This window comes from Leptodactylus fuscus, chromosome 1 (assembly GCF_031893055.1).
Source record: "Leptodactylus fuscus isolate aLepFus1 chromosome 1, aLepFus1.hap2, whole genome shotgun sequence".
NCBI lineage: Eukaryota > Metazoa > Chordata > Amphibia > Anura > Leptodactylidae > Leptodactylus > Leptodactylus fuscus.
In genome coordinates, this window is record NC_134265.1 from 332,354,522 (window position 1) to 332,375,843 (window position 21,322).

Consider the following 21,322-nt stretch of genomic DNA (forward strand, 5'->3'; position numbering starts at 1 on the left):
CTGTGTGTATTATCCCTGTACTGTGACATCATTGTGTGTATTATCCCTGTACTGTGACATCACTGTGTATCTGGTCCCTGTACTGTGACATCACTGTGTGTATTATCCCTGTACTGTGACATCACTGTGTGTATTATCCCTGTACTGTGACATCACTGTGTGCATTATCCCTGTACTGTGACATCACTGTGTGTATTATCCCTGTACTGTGACATCACTGTGTGTATTATCCCTGTACTGTGACATCACTGTGTATTATCCCTGTACTGTGACATCACTGTGTGTATTATCCCTGTACTGTGACATCACTGTGTATTATCCCTGTTCTGTGACATCACTGTGTGTATTATACCTGTACTGTGACATCACTGTGTGTATTATCCCTGTACTGTGACATCACTGTGTGTATTATCCCTGTACTGTGACATCACTGTGTGTATTATCCCTGTACTGTGACATCATTGTGTGTATTATTCCAGTACTGTGACATCACTGTGTATTATCCCTGTACTGTGACATCACTGTATGTGTTATCTCTGTACTGTGACATCACTGTGTGTATTATCCCTGTACTGTGACATCACTGTGTGTATTATCTCTGTACTGTGACATCACTGTGTGTATTATCCCTGTACTGTGACATCACTGTGTGTATTATCCCTGTACTGTGACATCACTGTGTGTATTATACTTGTACTGTGACATCACTGTGTGTATTATCCCTTTATTGTGTATAATTGTTGTAGTCGAATTGACTATATCATGGATCAATCAGTCAGTCCAAATTAATAAGCATGTTTAAACTACTAATAATGACACAGACACTGAGTTCCAAATCACATCAGCCATGCTAGCCCCTTAGCCCAGCTCAGCACAACTGACTCTTTATTGGAAGTACACACACTTTAGAGACAAAGAAAGGAGGGGTTACTGCCCCCATGGCATTCCTGAGTTGTCCAGCTTCTATTGGTTTCAGTCCTTTGATGTCCAGCCTTCCTTCGTCCACCCAGACGACCCCCCTTGCTGTAATTTGAAGACTTCTACTAGGCATGGCAAACAAGCTCCCTCTTGGAAATTCCTTTGTCTCAGAGTTGTAGGAAAAAATAGTATTTCCAAAACACATCATACATATAAAGTATATGAAACTTGATTCATGTTCTCAGACTTGACATAATCATCTCTTTGGGAATTCCTGAACTATACAGTGCATGTAGCTGGAAGCAGATGGCTCTGTACACTATATAGACAGTATTACAGCTGCTTTGCTGCCCAATGACATCAAAGTAGGCACCTATAGCTATCACTAGAGGGCGCTAAATGTATACAGATATAAGACATATGCAGTTAGAGCCCCTAGTTTAGTCATAAATCTGCTTGAGTCACACGGCATGGGGACAATACACATATGGCTCCGAAGACACTGATTTAGGCTCCAAATATTCAGGGTTTTATTACTCCCTAGTTTTGCTGTATTTTTGGGCTCTCTAGTAGTGATATGAGCTCTCTTGGCCCTATAGCCATATGTCTCTGACAGTATAGCCAGCTATAATGTATACAGACCAGACCAAGGACATTTTGTTCCTGTAAATCAGCTATTCCTTGATCTATAACTATATATAACACAAGGACAGCCTTGGCCCATCGCTCTGCGAGTATGACAGGACTGTGTTAGTGCATTATTCCATATGACATATTACAAAGCCATGTAAGTAAGAGGCCATATCATCAGGAGGAGATGAGGATCGCACCGCTGACCTGTATGTGCCAGTTATAGGGAACGTTAATAAATAGGATTCACATAGAAACAACCCAGCAAGTGGTTAGATTCATTTTACAACAGGCTCAGAAATCTGGGTTAGAAGTCTCCAGATACCTGTCCTACAAGCTCACTCACTGGGTAATGGAAGGGTCTGCCTGTGAAACGCGTCACAGAAGTAGTCCATAGACCCTCATATAAGAGGATTCCTTACTAATAGACTGCAGACTTTCAGGAGGTGTCAGAACATTACATCTAATTGTCAGGAGCCCACTTGGCACTGAGAACATTTACACAAATTCCTTCAATTGTTACATCTAAATTAACAATTGCCTGTTAATTCCCCTGCGCCCCATAATCTGTAACAGGACCCCACCTACAATGTGCACCTTTAGTAACTCCCAACATTGTATCATATACCCTTGTGGTCCCCATCAGTATAATGTCCCCTCATTATGGCTCCCACACAGTATAATGATCCACATTGTGGCCACCACAATATAATATCTCCCTAATGTGTCCGCCATAGTATATTGGCTCCTTCATTGTAGTGTCTTCAGTATAAGGTCTCCATTATTATGGGCCACCCACAGTATAATATTCCCTAATGTGCCCCCCGCCCACAATATATTGGCTCCCTCATTTTAATATCTTCATTGTAAGATCCCCATTACTATGCCCCCCTCCCACTTTATAATGTCCCCTCAGTACGACTCCCACACAGTCTAATGACCCACATTGTAGCTACCACAGATCAATGCTCCCCTTATTGTGGTTCCCACACAGTATAATAGCTCCCTTATTGTGGCCATCATAGTATAATGTCCCCTCATTATGGCTCCCACACAGTATAATGATCCACATTGTGGCCACCACAGTATAATGTCTCTCTAATGTAGCCCCTACAGCAGGGGGTGCCCAATACGTCGATCGCGATCGACGGGTCGATCGCGAAGGACGTATGGATCGATCGCGGGATGCAGCCAGGGATCCCCGGTGTCTGCAGGCCCCGCCTGTAAGTGTCCGGAGATGACTCTCAGCCTGAGCTGTGAACAAGCACTCCGGACACTTGCAGGCCGGGCAGCATCAGCTCCGGGGGATGACGCGCTCCCCGCTCTTAGGGATGAAGGGAGCCGGGGTGCTGCTTGTTCACAGCGCAGGCTGAGAGTCATCTCCGGACACTGGCAGGTGGGGCTGCCGCAGCCCTGACTATGAACGAGTGCAAGGCCCCGGTCTGCCAGTGTCCAGAGATGATTCTCAGCCTGTGCTGTGAACAAGCAGACACCGGAGAGCTGTCTCCTGCTCTCACGCTCCGCCCCGCCCACAGGCCCCGCCCACAAGAAGTGGGTAGTGGATCTTATCCCTTGGTCAGTTTATAAAGTAGCTCACATGCTGAAAAAGTGTGAGCACCCCTGCCATACAGTATATTGGCTCCTTCATTGTAATGTCTTCAATATAAGGTCCCCATTATAATGGTACCTCCACAGTATATTGTCACCTCATTACGACTCCCACACAGTGTAATGACCCACACAGAACAATGCTCCCCTTATTATGGTCCCCACACAGTATAATAGCTCCCTCATTGTGGCCATCATAGTATAATGTCTCCCTCACATCAGCTGTCTGACCTGTACAAAGGGAGCCTCCTCCTCCTCACATGGGGTTCATCAAGCAATCAGGACTGCCCTTACATTGCAGATGCCTTGTCTGTCCACCAGAAATTAAGATGCCATTGCACACTCTTTCGGCGTGATATTCCCCCAGGCTATGGCACTCTGCCTTATTTTGATCCACCTGCCCATACTGATGAGTGTTCTCTGCTTTGGGATGAACTATAGACCAACAACAATCGAGTGCACACCAATAACTGGGTTGTTAACATTCCAAAGCTCTGCCTCTCCCATGTTCCTATGCTTAGTGCACTGGCCTCTAGTGTGCCAGAGAAGAGCATGGGACGCAACAGTGCACCAAAGCAAGAGTGCTCTATGGCTCTGTTCACATCTACATTATGAGTTGCATTTATAATAGCAGTCACTACACTGTGCCAGTTACAATGTTACGTCACTCGGCATGAAATCTTACAAAACCACTAACAGAATGATCTGTCTTTGAAAAGTCTCATGCAGGGGTCTAATGCCAATGGGATCCATGTATAAGATTTTTTGGCCTCAGCAACTGAGCTATCCAGCATGCCCCTTCTGTCTCTCCATGTCTGATACTTACAGGAGCTAGAATATAGTCATAAGGATATTTTACTGGGGGTTTCCCAGAATCACAGCTTATCACCTATCCATAGTCGTCCACTGCTAAGACCCCTCACTGATCGTAAGGATTGGGGCACAAGCCCACACTTCTGTTGCTCCTGTATATGTCCTGTCTATGGGACTTACGAAGAAAGCTGAGGTCTGTGCTACAATAAAAGTCTATGGGGCTGACATTGATAACTGAATATGAAATAGGGTTTTCTCATTTTGGTATCAGATAGAGATAGATAGATAGATAGATAGATAGATAGATAGATAGATAGATAGATAGGGTATACCATACATGGATAGCTATGAGATAGATAAATAGATAATGAGATATATAGATAGATAGATAGATAGATAGATAGATAGATAGATAGATATGAGATGATAGATAATGAGATAGATAGATAGATAGGAGATAGATAGATAGAGAGAGAGAGAGAGAGAGAGATAGGAGATAGATAGATAGATAATGAGATAGATAGATACTGTAGATAGATAGATAGATAGATAGATAGATAGATAGATAGATAGATAGATAGATAGATAGATAGATATGGTTTTTCCAATACATTCAGAAGTGTAATACAGTCATGGCCAAAAGTTTTGAGAATGACACAAATATTATATTTTCACATGATCTGCTGCCCTCTGGTTTTTATGTGTTTGTCAGATGTTTTTATCACATGCAGAAATATAATTGCAATCATATTATGAGTAACAAAAGCTTATATTGACAGTTAGAATGAGTTAATGCAGCAAGTCAATATTTGCAGTGTTGACCCTTCTTCTTCAGGACCTCTGCAATTCTCCCTGCCATGCTCTCAATCAACTTCTGGACCAAATCCTGACTGATAGCAGTCCATTCTTGCACAATCAATGCTTGCATTTTGTCAGAATTTGTAGGTTTTTGTTTGTCCACCCGTATCTTGATGATTGACCACAAGTTCTCAATGGGATTAAGATCTGGGGAGTTTCCAGGCCATGGACCCAAAATCTCTATGTTTTGTTCCCTGAGCCGTTTAGTTATCACCTTTGCTTTATGGCAAGGTGCTCCATCATGCTGGAAAAGGCATTGTTGATCGCCAAACTGCTCTTGGACGGTTGGGAGAAGTTGATCTTGGAGGACATTCTGGTACCATTCTTTATTCATGGCTGTGTTTTTAGGCAAGACTATGAGAGAGCCGATTCCCTTGGCTAAGAAGCAACCCCACACATGAATGATTTCAGGATGCTTTACAGTTGGCATGAGACAAGACTGGTGGTAGCGCTCACCTCGTCTTCTCCGAATAAGCTGTTTTCCAGATGTCCCAAACAATCGAAAAGGGGATTCATGAGAGAAAATGACTTTACCCCAGTCCTCAGCAGTCCTCTCCAGAAAAAACATCAGGGACAGACTAATAATCTGCAAAAGGTACAGGGAGAGAAGTGGCTTCTTTGCTTCCCTCCTTGAGATCAGGCCTTGCTCCAAGAGGCTCCGCCTCACAGTGCGTGCAGATGCACTCACACCTGCCTGCTGCCATTCCTGAGCAAGCTCTGCACTGCTGGTAGCCTGATCCCGCAGCTGAAACACTTTTACGAGATGGTCCTGGCGCTTGCTGGTCTTTCTTGGGCGCCCTGGAGCCTTTTTGCCAACAATGGAACCTCTCTCCTTGAAGTTCTTGATGATGCGATAGATTGTTGACTGAGGTGCAATCTTTCTAGCTGCGATACTCTTCCCTGTTAGGCCATTTTTGTGCAGTGCAATGATGACTGCACATGTTTATTTAGAGATAACCATGGTTAACAGAAGAGAAACAATGATGCCAAGCACCAGCCTCCTTTTAAAGTGTCCAGTGGTGTCATTCTTACTTAATCATGACAGATTGATCTCCAGCCCTGTCCTCATCAACACCCACACCTGTGTTAATGGAGCAATCACTGAAACGATGTTAGCTGGTCCTTTTAAGGCAGGGCTGTAATGACGTTGAAATGTGTTTTGGGGATAAAGTTCATTTTCTAGACAAATATTGACTTTGCAAGTAATTGCTGTTAAGCTGATCACTCTTTATAACATTCTGGAGTATATGCAAATTGCCATTAGGAAAACTGAAGCAGTAGACTTTGTAAAAATTAATATTTGTATCATTCTCAAAACTTTTGGCCATGACTGTACAGAAGATGGCGGCACCCTATAATCAATATTAATGGTGCTGATAATTCTGTTCATTGTGTATTTCCATTATCATTGCAATATACTGAAACATGACTATGTGCAACATGTCTCCAACATCTTTTAAATCTTCTTTGAGACATAGGCCTGGAGATCTTATGATGGATGCGTCATTAGGAGCAAAATGTAAGGTCGGCAGATCCGGAGCTACTAAGTAACAGGGTATTGATCTTCTCACAGCAGCTGCTGCTATTAAACAAAAGCCGTAGTTAAATGTCCTATTTGCGGTATAATTTATGAGAGCAAATAACAACAGAAGAGCCCATTTAATAATTGTCTTCGTGATGGGGCATGCTGACTGCGGGGCTGCCTCCATCTCTGTACTGATGTTTTCATCACCTACTACATTACATTACATTATCTCGAGTCCATGTATACGGCATTGAATTACCGCAGGCGCTGGATTCTGCTTGAGATTAAGGTACTATTCCGTTATCGGGCCAGCAGCAGCGCAGTTCAGCAGCAGCTTTCGGGACAGCAGTTCAGCAGCGGGAATTACAATGACATCCGAGGACTGCTGGCCCGATGCTTGTGCCCAGTAACCAGTACATCGATGACCCCCCTCCCCCATCCTTCTCCTCCTGCCAGTGCTGCCCCCCAGCTCTCCTTACATCTTCCCCGTACCCTCTCCCCGCCACACGACTAGGCCTCACCTCAGCGCTAGTACCGAGACCGAAAGGAAAGACACCGGGGCTCAATCCAGGCCCTGACAAGAAACACGCCGACTATAGGAACGGTGAGCTACAGCGAGCCGGAGGGACAAACTTTCTGCAGCGTCCGGCGGCTATCTAGTAGCATTCATTGCTCAAGATTTACGGTGAGGCCTATTACAGGGAGAGGGTACGGGGCAGATGTAAGAAGAGCTGGGGGGCAGCACTGGAAGGAAGAGGAGGATGAGGGCATCGATCGATGTACTGCCTACTACACACAAGCACGGCCTCTATCATCGGGCCAGCATCGGCTTAGTCATGTGGCGGGGAGAGGGTACGGGGTAGATGTAAGGAGAGCTGGGGGGCAGCACTGGAAGGAGGAGGAGATGGAGGGGGGGTCATTGATGTACTGGCTACTGGGCACAAGCATCGGGCCAGCAGTCCTCGGATGTCATTGTAATTCCCGCTGCTGAACTGAACTGCTGTCCCGAAAGCTGGTGCTGAAATGCGCTGCTGCTGGCCCGATAACGGAATAGTACCGAGATTAATAATTTATCAAATCCACGCTAATGGCGATCAGATGTAATGGCGTCAATGGGACTAAGATACCAGCAGAGGAGATCAATAACACCCATGTACAAAAATGTTATGTTATAGGTGTATATATAAGCAGACAATGGGCAGCTATAGCAAAAACTAACATTTATATACGGTGACGTGCAAAAGTTTTAGGCAGATGTGTAAAAAATTCTTTAAGCACTGCAGCAGAGGCAGTGGATGGGAGCAGAAGTAGTCTGTATCTAGTCAAGTAATAGGAATGGAGCTGCAGTTCCCTGGTACTATATAGTGGATGGAGCTTAATGCTCCACAGTGCCCCCACAGTATAATACGCTCCTCACAGTGGCCCAAAACAGTATAATACGCTCCTCGCAGTGGCCCAACACAGTATAAGATGCTCCTCGCAGTGGCCCAACACAGTATAATACGCTCCTGACAGTGGCCCAACACAGTATAATACGCTCCTCACAGTGGCCCAACACAGTATAATACGCTCCTCGCAGTGGCCCAACACAGTATAATACGCTCCTGACAGTGGCCCAACACAGTATAATACGCTCCTCGCAGTGGCCCAACACAGTATAATACGCTCCTCGCAGTGGCCCAAGACAGTATAATACGCTCCTCACAGTGGCCCAACACAGTATAAGATGCTCCTATGAGTACCCCTCAACAAATATTTGTGAGGCTTGACTCTCTGTTTCATTTCAGATCTATTATTGTACTCTAAGGTCTCCTCAGAACCCAGAAAAAAATAAGTTGAGGCCCAGGGCAGGTGAGTAAATACTAACAATTGCACTCACCTTGTCTCACCTCTCCTAGACATCCTCACGGCATTCAGATGTCTCTGGTGTCCTCTTCAGGCCTCCTGGGCAACATCACACAGTGCACTCCAGAAGACCCCAGGGTGTGACATCAGCTGCAGGCTGGAAAAGGGTGCTAGGGACCATTGGGTGCCCAGGAGAAGGGAGTAGAAGTGTTTATAAAGTTATTGTTACTCACCTCCTCTGGGCAGACTTCTATTGGAAAGGGACCCGGTGGTGCGTACATATATCATTAGGGATGTGGCCGGGCCCCAGCCCATTGCTGGTCACAGACCTGTTTTAATGGATGGTTCAGAGGAACTTCTGATCTGTACTGCTTAACCCATTGTTAAGCTAGTTGACAAGACCAATTTTTTCTGTCTGCTATCCCCTTGGATTTGTCCTTATGATATCCATGTGATGATGGTGCATATATTATGTATTAGGGTGTAGACACAATATGGCATCTGCCACACACACACCAGTATGTGCTGCAGGAGTCTGTTACATATCTTGTATTTGCCGGTGAGACTTGTATCCACTGTTAAATATCCGTACCTAGCCTTGAAATTGTGGGATAGACTTATGTCACGTGTTGTAGGCCTTATCCACGATAGGAAGAAGTCAGCTTGTTATAAATCAGTGTAGAGGTTTATTAATATCTTGAAGGAAAACACAGGAACAGGGAAAATGTCCAAATAACACAAATATCAGTCAATTGTCAATAGCTTACATCTTCAGAGAAGTTAAATCATCTGGATATCCTGTAGTTACAGCTTGGTTCATGCTTGTCATCTGGTTGGTGGACTTTGGCTGGTTACGACGTCCATGGATGTCCATCTGCCTGGACCACCCACCCTGGTGTTCCCAAAGAGACCTCCTGGTCTTCCCCTGGTCTTCCCAAAGACAGACCCAGACATGTGTATTTCTTACTCATTTATATTCATGAGAGGGGGTGTTACCTTCCATCTTGTAGCTATGTAAGGAGATTTATAAAATGGTGTACTCTAACCGCACCCATGTCCCCAGAATATAAGTGTATGATGTCAGTAGAGTGTTAACCCCATGTCTGCTAGAGAATATTGTAAATATATAATATTTAACAGAGTCTCTACAACTTAGTCTCATTTAATAGAGAATATGATTCTGGACCAAAATGTGCACTTTCATTCAAAATTTTGATGTTTTCTCCCTGAAAAAACCCTTAGGTTCCTGCCACTAGGTGTCTCTCTTCCAGTTCAGTTTCTGTTACTAGGGACATCCTGTCCATAGATTCCATTAAAAAGCAAAACGTCTTGACAGTGATTAGAAGGAGCAAGGTGTGGTCTCTTCATACATTTAATGCAGAGGGAAGAGGTTGTTTTCCTTACACATGTTTGCAAACTTGTTTCTCTGTGCACTGGATGGAATATTCTGCACATCTGATGGTTTACAATGTCAGAAAAGTCTTCTAGTCATAGTGGATGAGTAAGGTGGGCAGACTGCTCCTTATCAGGTCATAGAAGGTGTGGGGGCAAATCATCTCTGTGACTCACACCACTGCAGACAATGACAGGCCCCAAGCTCACTCTACTGTTTTTTTGGATTTGGGCGCCCTTGTTTTTGGCAATAGTGAGGATCTAAGGTATCAAATCCCTACCAGCCTGCATAGTTCATAAAAGAGGGGGTTGTCATTGGATGAAAACTGAGACCTGGGGGCGTGGCCTAGAACATGGCGCTGTGAAGACGTGATCCTCCTGAGCTCCCGGACCCCTTCGACCAAATCCCTCAGTGCTCGGGTCCTACCACTTACCTGCCTCCGGCCAAGCAATGGTCAGACGTGTGGGCCGAAAATCTTCAGCCTCGGCCCGCCTGGAACCTCCGATGGCGAGGTTTCTCTTCACTGCGGCCTCCTCCAGCTCCCCGGCGGGGACTTCTAAGATGGCGCCGGCGCGCGCTCCCTGCCCACACTCCGAAGCTCCGGCTCCCTCCACGCCTCCCCCGTCTGTGTTGGCTCCAGCTGCGCACCTGCCCGGCTTCTCTCCGACCTCCGCCATGCTCTCTCCTGATGTCGGGACTCCCGGGACAGCTACTGACAAGGTATTCTGCGCTGGGACTGTCTCAACTGCCCACATGGCGGCCCCCCTCCCCCACTCACTCCCCACTGCACCTGGCTCTGGCTCTCTATTGCTGCCCTCCACTTCCTCTGTCCCTCAGTGTGATGTGATGCTGCAGGACAATGGCACCCTTCCTCCTCCTGACCCTGCTGGAACACCTCCTCTCCTGGCTCCTGCAACATCTCAGGCTCCTGGTTCTACTGGTCCCTGGGCTCCTGTACCCCCGATTGTGGCCTCCCAGGCCTCCGCCATTTTGCCTATGGTCCTCTCCCCTGAGACCCCACCGGGGACAGACCCGCGGATTTTGCATTCCTCCTTGACCACATGGGATGACCCCCAACGGCCTCAGCGGCCCCTGGACGGTGCTTTGGATTTTTCTTCTACTCCTGCGGTCCTCCGGACCCCCGTGGACTCTGATTCTTCTGGGTCTTCTTCGCATGCCTCCCGGTCTCAGGGGCGGCCTAAACGCCCTAAGTTGTCGGATATTTGGGATCTGCTCCGAGCCATGCCTACTAAGCAAGACATGGAGGCCATGGTTTGCAGGGTGGAGGAGAAACAAGACAGGATTCTGACTGGTTTCAAGGCGGACCTTCATTCTCTCTCGACTACTGTTACAACTCAACAACACCGCACGGATTCCATTGACCAGCGGCTCCTTGCGGTGGAGAACTCTTTATCTACTCAACGCTTGTTTAACCGTCACCTCCTTCTACAGGTTGACGATCAGGAGAATAGGGGCCGCCGGAATAATATAAAATTGAGGGGCATCCCTGACGCTGTTGCCACCAAAGAGCTCCGTTCTATTGCGGTCTCGGTCTTCAACGCGGTCCTGTCTAGGCCGATGGACACAGAAATCAACATTGATAGGATTCATCGTGTGCTGGGGCCCAAAAGGACCTCTTCCTCTGATCCTAGGGACGTCCTTTGCCGGGTGCATTTTTACAAAGAGAAGGAGGACATTCTCCAGGCTGCCTGGCGTCATGGCCCGGTTCCGTTTCTTGATGGCTCAATTACCTTGCTCCCAGATGTTTCCCGTCGCACCCTGGCGATGAGACGCCTCCTGAAGCCTACTCTCCGCAAAATTCTGGACTCTGGCGCTACTTATCGTTGGGGTCACCCCTTCCATCTTCTAATCCGCCGAAATGGTGCCAACTTCGCTCTACATTCCCCCGACCAGGCGGAGGACTTAGCCCATTTTCTTGACATCCCGGACCTAACCCTGCCGGACTGGATGGGATTCCCGCTCCCGTCCCCACTCCCTACTGCTGGTCCCTCCTCCCCCCCGTTGCCTCGACAGGGGCGTCGGATGCTGGATTCCTCTGAGGCCCCCCTGGAGAACGCTGTATCTGGGCTGACGGCCTAGACTGTGCTGAGGCCGTACAACCTTCTTTGATTGTTGCTCTTTTGTATTCCGCTGCTCTGAAACTTCTATTTCCTTTCCGACCTGTCTCTCATGTTAAGTTTTGTGCCCTGCGGATGCTTGGGGTGGATCTGGTTCCCCCCCCCCCCCCCCGAGTGCCCGCGGTGTTGTTCGCCCTCTTTGCTCCCCTGTAACTGTGGCTGGCCCTTTAACTGGCCTTTGGATGTGACCCTCCCCTTTTCCCTCCTGTGGTCTATTAGGTTTTGCCGTTGTGGGAATGGGTAGCTCTGGTTTCTGAACTACCTCTCCCCCGCTTAGTTAGTTCCTGCGGCTCTCTGGGCGCATACTGCGGTGTGTCCCTGAGACCTGCTTTAGTGGGATTTTCCCACTGTTTGGTGTTTTCCCGAGCTCGGGCTAGCTGAGCTCGTTTTTGCTGGTGTTTTTTTGTCCTCCTGCTTTTGTTTGTCTTTTCCCTTCCTATCTCTTTCCCCTCCCTCTCCCCTCTCCCTCTTCCTCCTGTTCTTTCCTCCCTCCCTCCCTTCTCGATTCCCCCCTCCTCCCCTCCCTCTCCCCTCCCCTCCCCTCCCCTCCCCCCTCGCCTGCCTCCACCCTCGTCTTCCCCCCCCTCCCCTCCCCCCCCGGGGCGGTCCCGGGACCTTCGCCATGGATTCCTTTACCTTCTCCTCCATTAACGTGAATGGGCTTAATACCCCTGAAAAGAGATCCTCCCTCTTGCGATTGCTCTGGAGTAAGAGTACGTCGGTGGCTTTCATACAAGAGACGCACTTTAGGGAGGGCTCCGTCCCCTCACTCTCCTCGTTACGATATCCAGACGTATATCATAGTTGTTATTCCGAGTCCAAGTCTAGGGGAGTTAGCATCTTAATTGGGCGTTCGGTGGCCTGGAAGTATCGGGCGTCCCTTTCCGACAACTCAGGTAGGTTCCTGTTTGTTAAGGGGGAGTTAGCTGGCACTTTATTCACTTTTGCTAACCTCTACCTCCCCAACTCGGACCAGATTGGTTCCCTGGAGCGCATCCTAGATAGATTATCTGATTTTGCTGAGAGGACCCTCTTGGTGGGTGGGGACTTCAACTTGGCTCTGGACCCGGCGGTGGACGTCTCTAGAGGTGTTTCACATATGCCAACCCGGGCTCTATGCCGAGTCCGCAGACTTCTCCATTCCCACCAACTAATTGATGCGTGGCGCACGGTCCACCCAGATGGTAGGGACTACTCGTTTTATTCCCATCCTCGTGATGTCTACTCCAGGTTAGATTATTTTCTCGTTCGACACTCGGATGTCCCCTTGCTTCAGGGTTCCACGATTGACCCTATTACCTTTTCTGATCACACGATGGTTCATGTGGTTCTGTCGTCCCCCTCGAAGCGGCCTAGGTCCTGGCAGTGGCGCCTCAATGAGTCGCTTCTCCAAGACATACCGACTTCCCTAGCGGTCTCTTCCGCTCTTGAACTTTACTTCAAGGAAAATAACACTTCTGATACCTCCCCTGTCATGCTTTGGGCGGCTCACAAGTGTGTTATTAGAGGGGTGCTGATCCAACATGGCTCACGCTTGAAAAAGGAGAGGTCTCGGGAACTTGCAGCGTTGATAGCTGACGTGGTTACTCTGGAGCAGTCTCACAAACGCTCGCATGCGCCTGATGTTCGCACGGCTCTCCTTGTAGCTCGCAGGAAATTGCACGAGAAACTTGACGTTAGAACCCGCTGCCTCCTGGCTAGGGGACGCAGACACTTTTATGAGTATGGCAATAAATGTAGTAGAACTCTGGCCCGTTCCCTCCGGGAGCAGCGCTCTCGTAATTTTGTCCCCCTCGTCGCCGGGCCCTCGGGTATGCGTCTTACGGATCCTATTCGCATCGCGGAGGAATTCGCCAATTTTTACCAACGCCTCTATAACTTATCTCCCCCCTCGGCGGTCACTCCGGACTCCCCGCTCCTCGTGTCGATTAAACAGTACATTCGCGAGTCGGGCTTACCCCGTCTCTCGGGGAAGCCTTGGCGTCCCTGGAGGCCCCCATATCCGGTGAGGAGGTCGCGCAGGCCCTCGGTTCTATGCAACCTAGTAAGGCCCCTGGTCCAGATGGCCTTCCCGCTTCTTACTACAAAAAGTTTGCGTCCTTGCTTTTGGGTCCCCTGACGAGTGCCATTAATGCGGTTTCTGATGGTGTGCCTCTGCCCCCAGATATGACCAGAGCTCACATCACAGTTATACACAAGGAGGGTAAGGACCCTGCACTATGCTCCAGTTACAGACCCATTTCTCTCCTTAATGTTGATTTGAAGATTTTCTCCAAGGTCCTGGCCCTGCGCTTGGCCCCTCTCCTTCTTGACCTAGTGGATTCTGATCAGGTTGGTTTTATCCCCTCTAGAGAGGCCAGGGACAACACTGTTAAGGTCCTTAATGTTGTTCATTTCGCCCGCTCTCGCAGCCACCCGCTCTGCCTTCTCTCCACCGATGCGGAGAAGGCTTTTGACCGGGTAGGCTGGCCCTTCCTCTTTGAGGTTTTGGACCATATTGGCCTTGGCCCCTCTATGACGTCTTGGATCTCCTCTCTGTATTCCGACCCCTCTGCATCCACTAGGGTCAATGGGATCTTGTCTTCCCCCTTCCCAATCAGAAATGGCACTCGTCAGGGCTGCCCGCTCTCCCCTTTGATTTTTATCCTCACCTTGGAGCCTCTTCTCAGGACACTTAGAGCTAACCCCGCCCTATTGGGAATTGTGATGGGGGGTAGACACGTGAAAATAGCGGCTTATGCGGACGATCTCTTGTTTTTCCTGCGTGACCCTCTGACTTCGCTTCCGGTCCTGATGTCGGAGCTGGATGTGTTTTCCCGCCTCGCTAACTTTAAAATTAATTATCAAAAGTCGGAGGCGCTCGACGTCTCGCTCCCTCCGGGTCTTCGGGCATCTCTTGCTCTTGCCTTTCCCTTCCGTTGGTCTCAGTCCGCCATAAAATATCTAGGCGTTTGGATCCCGAGTGACCCTGGCGAACTTTTCTCACTTAACTACCTCCCGCTGCTTAGGACCATCCGCCTTGATCTTAAAAAGTGGTCCAGGGGCACCTACACCTGGTTTGGCCGTTGTGCTATTTACAAAATGAATGTAATGCCCAGACTTCTCTATTTACTGCAAACTCTGCCTATCCACGTTCCCCCTAGTTTTTTCAAATCGCTCTACTCCGATCTGATCCGATTTGTTTGGCAAGGTAAGCGCGCCAGATTGGCGCGCACCACCCTGACCCTCCCGAAAAGATGGGGCGGTCTGGGCCTTCCCGACCCTCATCGCTACTATGAAGCTGCCCTCCTACATCGGGTCCTGGATTGGTGCCGTCACTCCCCTTTCAAACAGTGGATCCCCTTGGAGACTTCCTTCTCCCATACCCCGTTGCATTTGCTCCCCTGGCTGGACTCGGTCTCTACCCCTGCCCTCGCCTCCCATCCCACGATTGGGCCTACCCTCCGAGTGTGCCGTCGGCTCTTTCGCAAAGACTGCCTCTCTCCCTCTCCGTCCCCCCTTCTTCCTGTCTTGGGCTCTCCATCCTTCCCTGCGGGGCTCTCGCCGGGCCCTTTTCGCTCCTGGTTGCAAGCTGGGGTGCAGAGGGTCTGCCATTTCCGGGCCCATGGTCAGTGGCGCCCCTTTGTTGATATTCAGTCGGACGGGGCTCTCCCTGCCCTAGGGCCCTGGAGAGGTTTGCAGCTCACTCACTTCCTTTCCTCTTTCCCTGATCCCGCCACCTTTGACCGGCCTCTCACGAGCTTTGAGAAGGCCTGTGTTGGCACAGGTCTCCAACGCCACTCCCTGTCTAAGTTCTATGCCCTATTGGTCTCCCCTTCTCCGGACCACAGACCCTCTTTCCTCTCTAAATGGGAGGCTGACCTCAATCTATCCTTTTCGGACGCGGACTGCTCTAGAATCTTGGAGCTTGCCCATAAGAGCTCAATGGCTTGCAAGTACCAGGAGGCGGGCTACAAGATTCTCACCAGGTGGTATCATGTCCCTTCCCTTCTGCATAAATTCTTCCCTTCCGCCTCTCCCCTATGCTGGCGCTGTGGTTCGGACGAGGGGACACTTCTTCATGTTTTCTGGAGCTGCCCGGCTCTGAGAGGATTCTGGGATGGTGTCCATCGTCTAACGTCTCAGATTTTCCAGACTGATCTTCCCAACACCCCTGCCTGCTTCCTTCTTCACCTTTCTGGATCCCCCCGCAAGGTCTACCGAAAGTCGGCAGTTCGACATTTGATTAATGCAGCTAGGGCTTGCATCCCGGCCTTATGGAAGTCCCCTAATCCTCCGTCCCTTCGCCACTGGCTTCGCAAAGTGGAGGATCTCCAGGCTATGGAGGACCTCACGGCGTCTCTGCGAGACGCTTATGATATCTTTCTGGAGGCTTGGACCCCCTGGATCCTTTTCCAGGGTTCCGGTCAATACAGGGCCATAATGGGCCGAGAGTGAGTTCTTGAGGCGGGTGTGTCCCGGGCCCCCCCCACCCCTACTCCCCCCTCCTCCCTGACAACTCCCCCGTTTTTCTTCCCCTTCCCCGACTCACCTCTCTGTACCCCCCCGATGCTTTTCCTCGCCCCCTTTGGTTCCTCTTCTGTCCCCACCTTCTTTTTCTGGTTTGACATTGTCATGGCCGCCCCTCCCCCGTATTGTTGGTTGTGGAGAGGTTCGGCCCTTGCATTTGTTTGGCGACCCTTGCCGCAATTGGGTCCTCCTTGTTTTGTCTTACGATTGTTTGTTGTTATAGCTTATCTCTATTTTCACTTCTCTTTGATTTTGTTTTCATAAATAAAGAATTTATAAAAAAAAAAAAGAAAACTGAGACCTTTGCATTTAGTATTAGGTTTTGACTAATATGAAGTATAAAGTGATGCATCATTCATATTAGTGCATCGGGCCAGATGTGACTTGTATGGTCATTAATGTGATTATGAATATATATATAATATCTCTTAGTGGTTAATGTTCAGCACATTTATAATGAATGAGTCTGTTCTGCCACCTTTCTTCCCTGCATTACAATGCACAACAATGCACCCCCTCTGTGTTTTTGTCACTTTTCTAAAACTGTTTATGACAGAGGTGGGGTGTGAGAGGAGCACTTGCACTAAATTCACTGACAGTTATGTCACTTATGTCGCAGGAAACAAGACCAGTGTATAATATGCCAGTCTTGATGAAGACTCCCCTATGTACTACATTCCAATTATATTTAGGAAGCATGCAGAAATAAAATGTGGTTATTATATGTTACTATTATTTGACAGTTTTGCCAATATTATTTGGCCACTATATGGCAGTTACTGGTACTTACAGATAGCAGTACTATATAGCACTAGTACTTACACATTTCTGTGCATTGGTACAATAAGGAAAAGTCTTCCTCTCTCCATTATTCATTACTGATACTACTGGTTTTACATTGAATCATGCCAGGAGTAACTGTACAATACCAAGGAAATAGCTGAGAAAAGCCCAAGTGAGCATAATATAGTAACATTGGACTCGATGCAGCTAAAAAGATCCCTGACACACAAAAAGAGTGACCCATAGTCCCAGTCAGTAAATCTGCTTATTGTCTGTGACTAATATCCCATCTGTAACTACATAAGCAGCCAGAAGTAAATACAAGTACATAAGTATCTAGGTTCACATCTTCCCTTGGGTTTCCGTTCTTTGGGCCCGCTTGGATAATGGGGTTGACTTGGTTTCCACCAGAAAAATATGGTGAGAATAGTCCTGCTTACAGGACTTTTCTAACCACATTTTTAAAGCAGAATGGGAACAGGATCCCCCAAGCGCACACTGAGTGCAGATGTGAACATAGTCTGAGATGTGCAAAATGTTCAGTTTCAGCAGTCTGCAGATGTATATGAGAGCTGTAAGGAGAATTAGACCCTCCCATCTCCATTCACTATGTGAAGAGAAAACAGAACTTATTCCTTGCACTGTGAAGATGTCTTGCTTATCTAAAGTATATATGGACAGACTTCCCTAGTAACAGGGAGTGAACAGCAAATCCGCTAGTAGGAAGACACCTAGTAGCAGGAACTTTAGAGAGGTTTTTCAGACAGAAAGCAGCAACATTTTTAGTTAAAGTGCATTACATGTCGATCCAAAATCACTGAAAAGATAGTGACCATTTAAGGCAGCGGGATATATGATGATCTCTCACTTATAATACCACTATAATGTATCCTGATGAGTATGCGATCCATGACCTCATTTGCATTACTGTGTATATTACCATATCTGATAGGATGGCATTATACATCCGTGTAAACCTGCTCAGAGTGCCTGATAATTGAGAGATTTAATCAGACCTCCTCGTACACGGTGGGATAACAAGTGAGCTGATTGTCGAGTACTGCGCTCGCTCTCATTCTTGAGTACTTCACAAATGAGTTGTATCATCATTAGCTGTGCTGAAGCATGCGTCATTTAGAAAATGAGAGAACATGCGGGATGGAATTAGAGCGTGAGACTATTCAGTAGAGCAGATTTATGCAATATGTTCTGCTAGCGCACAATCCTGCCAAACAAAAATCATTTGTCCCGAAATTTCTTATGCTATCGCTATGTGCTGATTTTTTTTATTTTCCTTTTTCAGCCAGTTATTCCCCTGATTTCCTTTATTTTCATTGCAGCTATTTATGCAGTCACAGAGTCACCTTCTTACACTGAACTTCTTACCCAAGTGTAACGGGGTGGATGACGTAAACTGTCGAGAACCATGTATCGGAATCCCCTTACAACAATGATATCTAAACTGGACTGTTCTAGGAAAACAACAGGACTGGTTATATAAACTTATGTTATGGTATATGGGGCTGCTTTAGACTGGGAGTTGTTATGCCATTTGTAGTTGGAGTACTACAAGTGTCAGGTGTCTACGCAACAGAGAAAGCTGCAGCACTATCTGGGTTGGTCTGTATAGAAGTGACGTCCAGTCTGCAACCTACAGGTGCATCTCAATAAATTAGAATATCATCAAAAAGCTATTTATTTTAGTAATTCAATTGAAAAAGTGACCCCCATATATTATATTGAGTCATTAGAGGGGGAACATTTTCAAGTGTTTCTTTCTGTTAATGTTGATGATTATGGCGTACAGCCAAGGAAAACCCAAAAGTCATTATCTCAGAAAATTAGGATATTATATAAGACCAACTGTAAAAAAAATCATTTAACAAAAATGTTGGCCAAATGAAAAGTCTGTCCAGTAAATGCCCTCAGTACTTGGTTGCGGCATCAATGCGGCAATGTGGCATGGAGGGATCAGACTGTGGCACTGCAGAGCACGTGCTATGGAAGCCCAGGTTGTATGATAGCAGCCCTCAGCTCATCTACATTGTTGGGTCTGGGGTCTCTTATTAGATTCTGTATCGGGTTAAGGTCAGGTGAGTTTGCTGACCAATCAAGCTCAGTGATACTGTGGTTATAAACCAGGACTTGGTACTTTTGGCAGTGTGGACAGGTGCCAAGTCCTGTTGGAAAATGAAAATTCTATCTCCAAAAATCTTGTGGGCAGAGGGAAGCCTGAAGTGCTTTAGAATTTCCTGGTAGACGGCTGCCCTGACTTTGGTCTTGATAAAAACACAGTGGACCTACACCAGCAGATGACATGGCCCCCCAAACCATCACTGATTGTGGAAACTTCACACTAGACCTCCAGCAGCTTGGATTGTGTACAGCGGCCTCTCCGCTCTTCCTCCAGACTCTGGGACCAATCAAATGAAATGCAAATTTACTTTCATCTGAAAACACCTTTGACCATTGAGCAACAGTCCAGTTCTTTCTGTCCTTGGCCCAGGTAAGACTCTTCTGGAATGGTCTATTGGTCATGAGTGGCTGACACATGGACTGTGATACTTGTAGTCCATGTCCTGGATACGTGTGTGTCTGGTGGCTATGGAAGCACTGACTCCAGCAGCAGTCCACTCCTTGTCAATCTTCCCCAAATTATTGAATGGCCTTTTCTTAACAATCCTATCAAGGCTGCGGTTATCCCGGTTGCTTGTGCACCTTTTTCTACCACACTTTTTCCTTCCACTCATCTTTCCATTAATATGCTCTGATACAACACTGTATGTACAGCCGCTTCTTTAGCAATGACCTTTTGTGGCTTCCCCTCCTTGTGGAGTGTGTCAGTGACTGCCCTCTGGATATCTGTCATGTCTGCAGTCTTCCCCATGATTGTGTCGCCTACTGAACCCGACTAAGGGACCTTTATTAACGCTTAGGAAACGTTTGCAGCTGTTTTGGGTTAATTAGTCTAATTTTCTGAGGTAATGACTTTTGGGTTTTCCTTAGCTGTAAGCCATAATAAACATAAACAGAAATAAGCAATTGAAAAAGTTCCCTCTGTTTGTAATGACTCAATATAATGTGTTTCACTTTTTCAATTGAATTACTAAAAAACCCAAAACTTTTTGATGATATTCTAATTTATTGAGATGCACTTGTACAGCTGCACTGTTGATCCTGCAGGGTGGTAAACCGGTGCGGGCATTACCTGTGACTTCCAGGATGGGTAGATCCTTTGACCAGAGATGTTTCTGAAGCACTGGGATGGATCTGGACTACGAAGGGTACGATCTGCCCTGAATCTGCATTACATCGTGGCTATACCGCGCCCAAACACAGCAGCTGAAAATGAAGAGGAATTCCTGAATTTGACGCGGCTTTCCGCTCCGGAGTATTCCCGAATGAATGGGCTTAGTCCGGAGGGTGCTGCCGTGAGGCGGACGCCGGGGCTGAATCAGCCACGGAATCCGCCTGAAGAAAGGGCAGCTCGCTTCTTTTTTCTGTGAGCGGGAACATACCGCTCACGGGAAAAAGGAAGCTAGCGGTCTACATAGACCTCTATTGCAAGGGGGCAGATTCTGATGTGGATTCAGCGCCAAAATCCATCCCTCTGTCCCCGTGTGAACGAGCTCTTACCCAGTGCTTGATCTAGGGCATTCTTGTTGTGACAACTTTAATTTTTACAACACAAGTCATACTATCTTATGTAGAAGATCACAAACATTATGGTTGTGGTTATTTTTCTGTAAAACCACGATGCTTTTGTCATTGCACAAAGCACAATGACGCGTCAGGTAGCGAGCCACAGCAACAAAAAAAAAAAAAAACGCTGCAGAAAAGAACGCAATGGAAACGCAGCACATTTTTTTCTGCAGCGTTTTTCACAGAAAGTCCGCAGAGAAAAATGTGACACGGACTGTAGGTATAATTGATATGCTGCGAAGAGTCTACTTCACCATAATCTCTTCTAAACCACTCATATACTGTTATAGGGGCAATGAAATATTTTGTCTGTAAATGCAGTCATGGTGCAAATAAAATGAGCTTTTATTTCCACTATTATGACAGATGTTGGGTTGTTAAACATGGCACCCCTCATGAGCTGAGCAGGCATCTCTGCTGTATTATGAAAACTGATGTCCTGGCAGACATGATGAACCTGGCACGTCCGAGGCTCCTCCCACACCACGCCCCCATTTGGGAAAGTTGCGAGGGTGACATAAAAATGGCACTTTTGAGAACAATTGTTGACAGTACTGTTAAAAACAAGTCACAAACTCAAAGTTTCTTACTTTTTATACC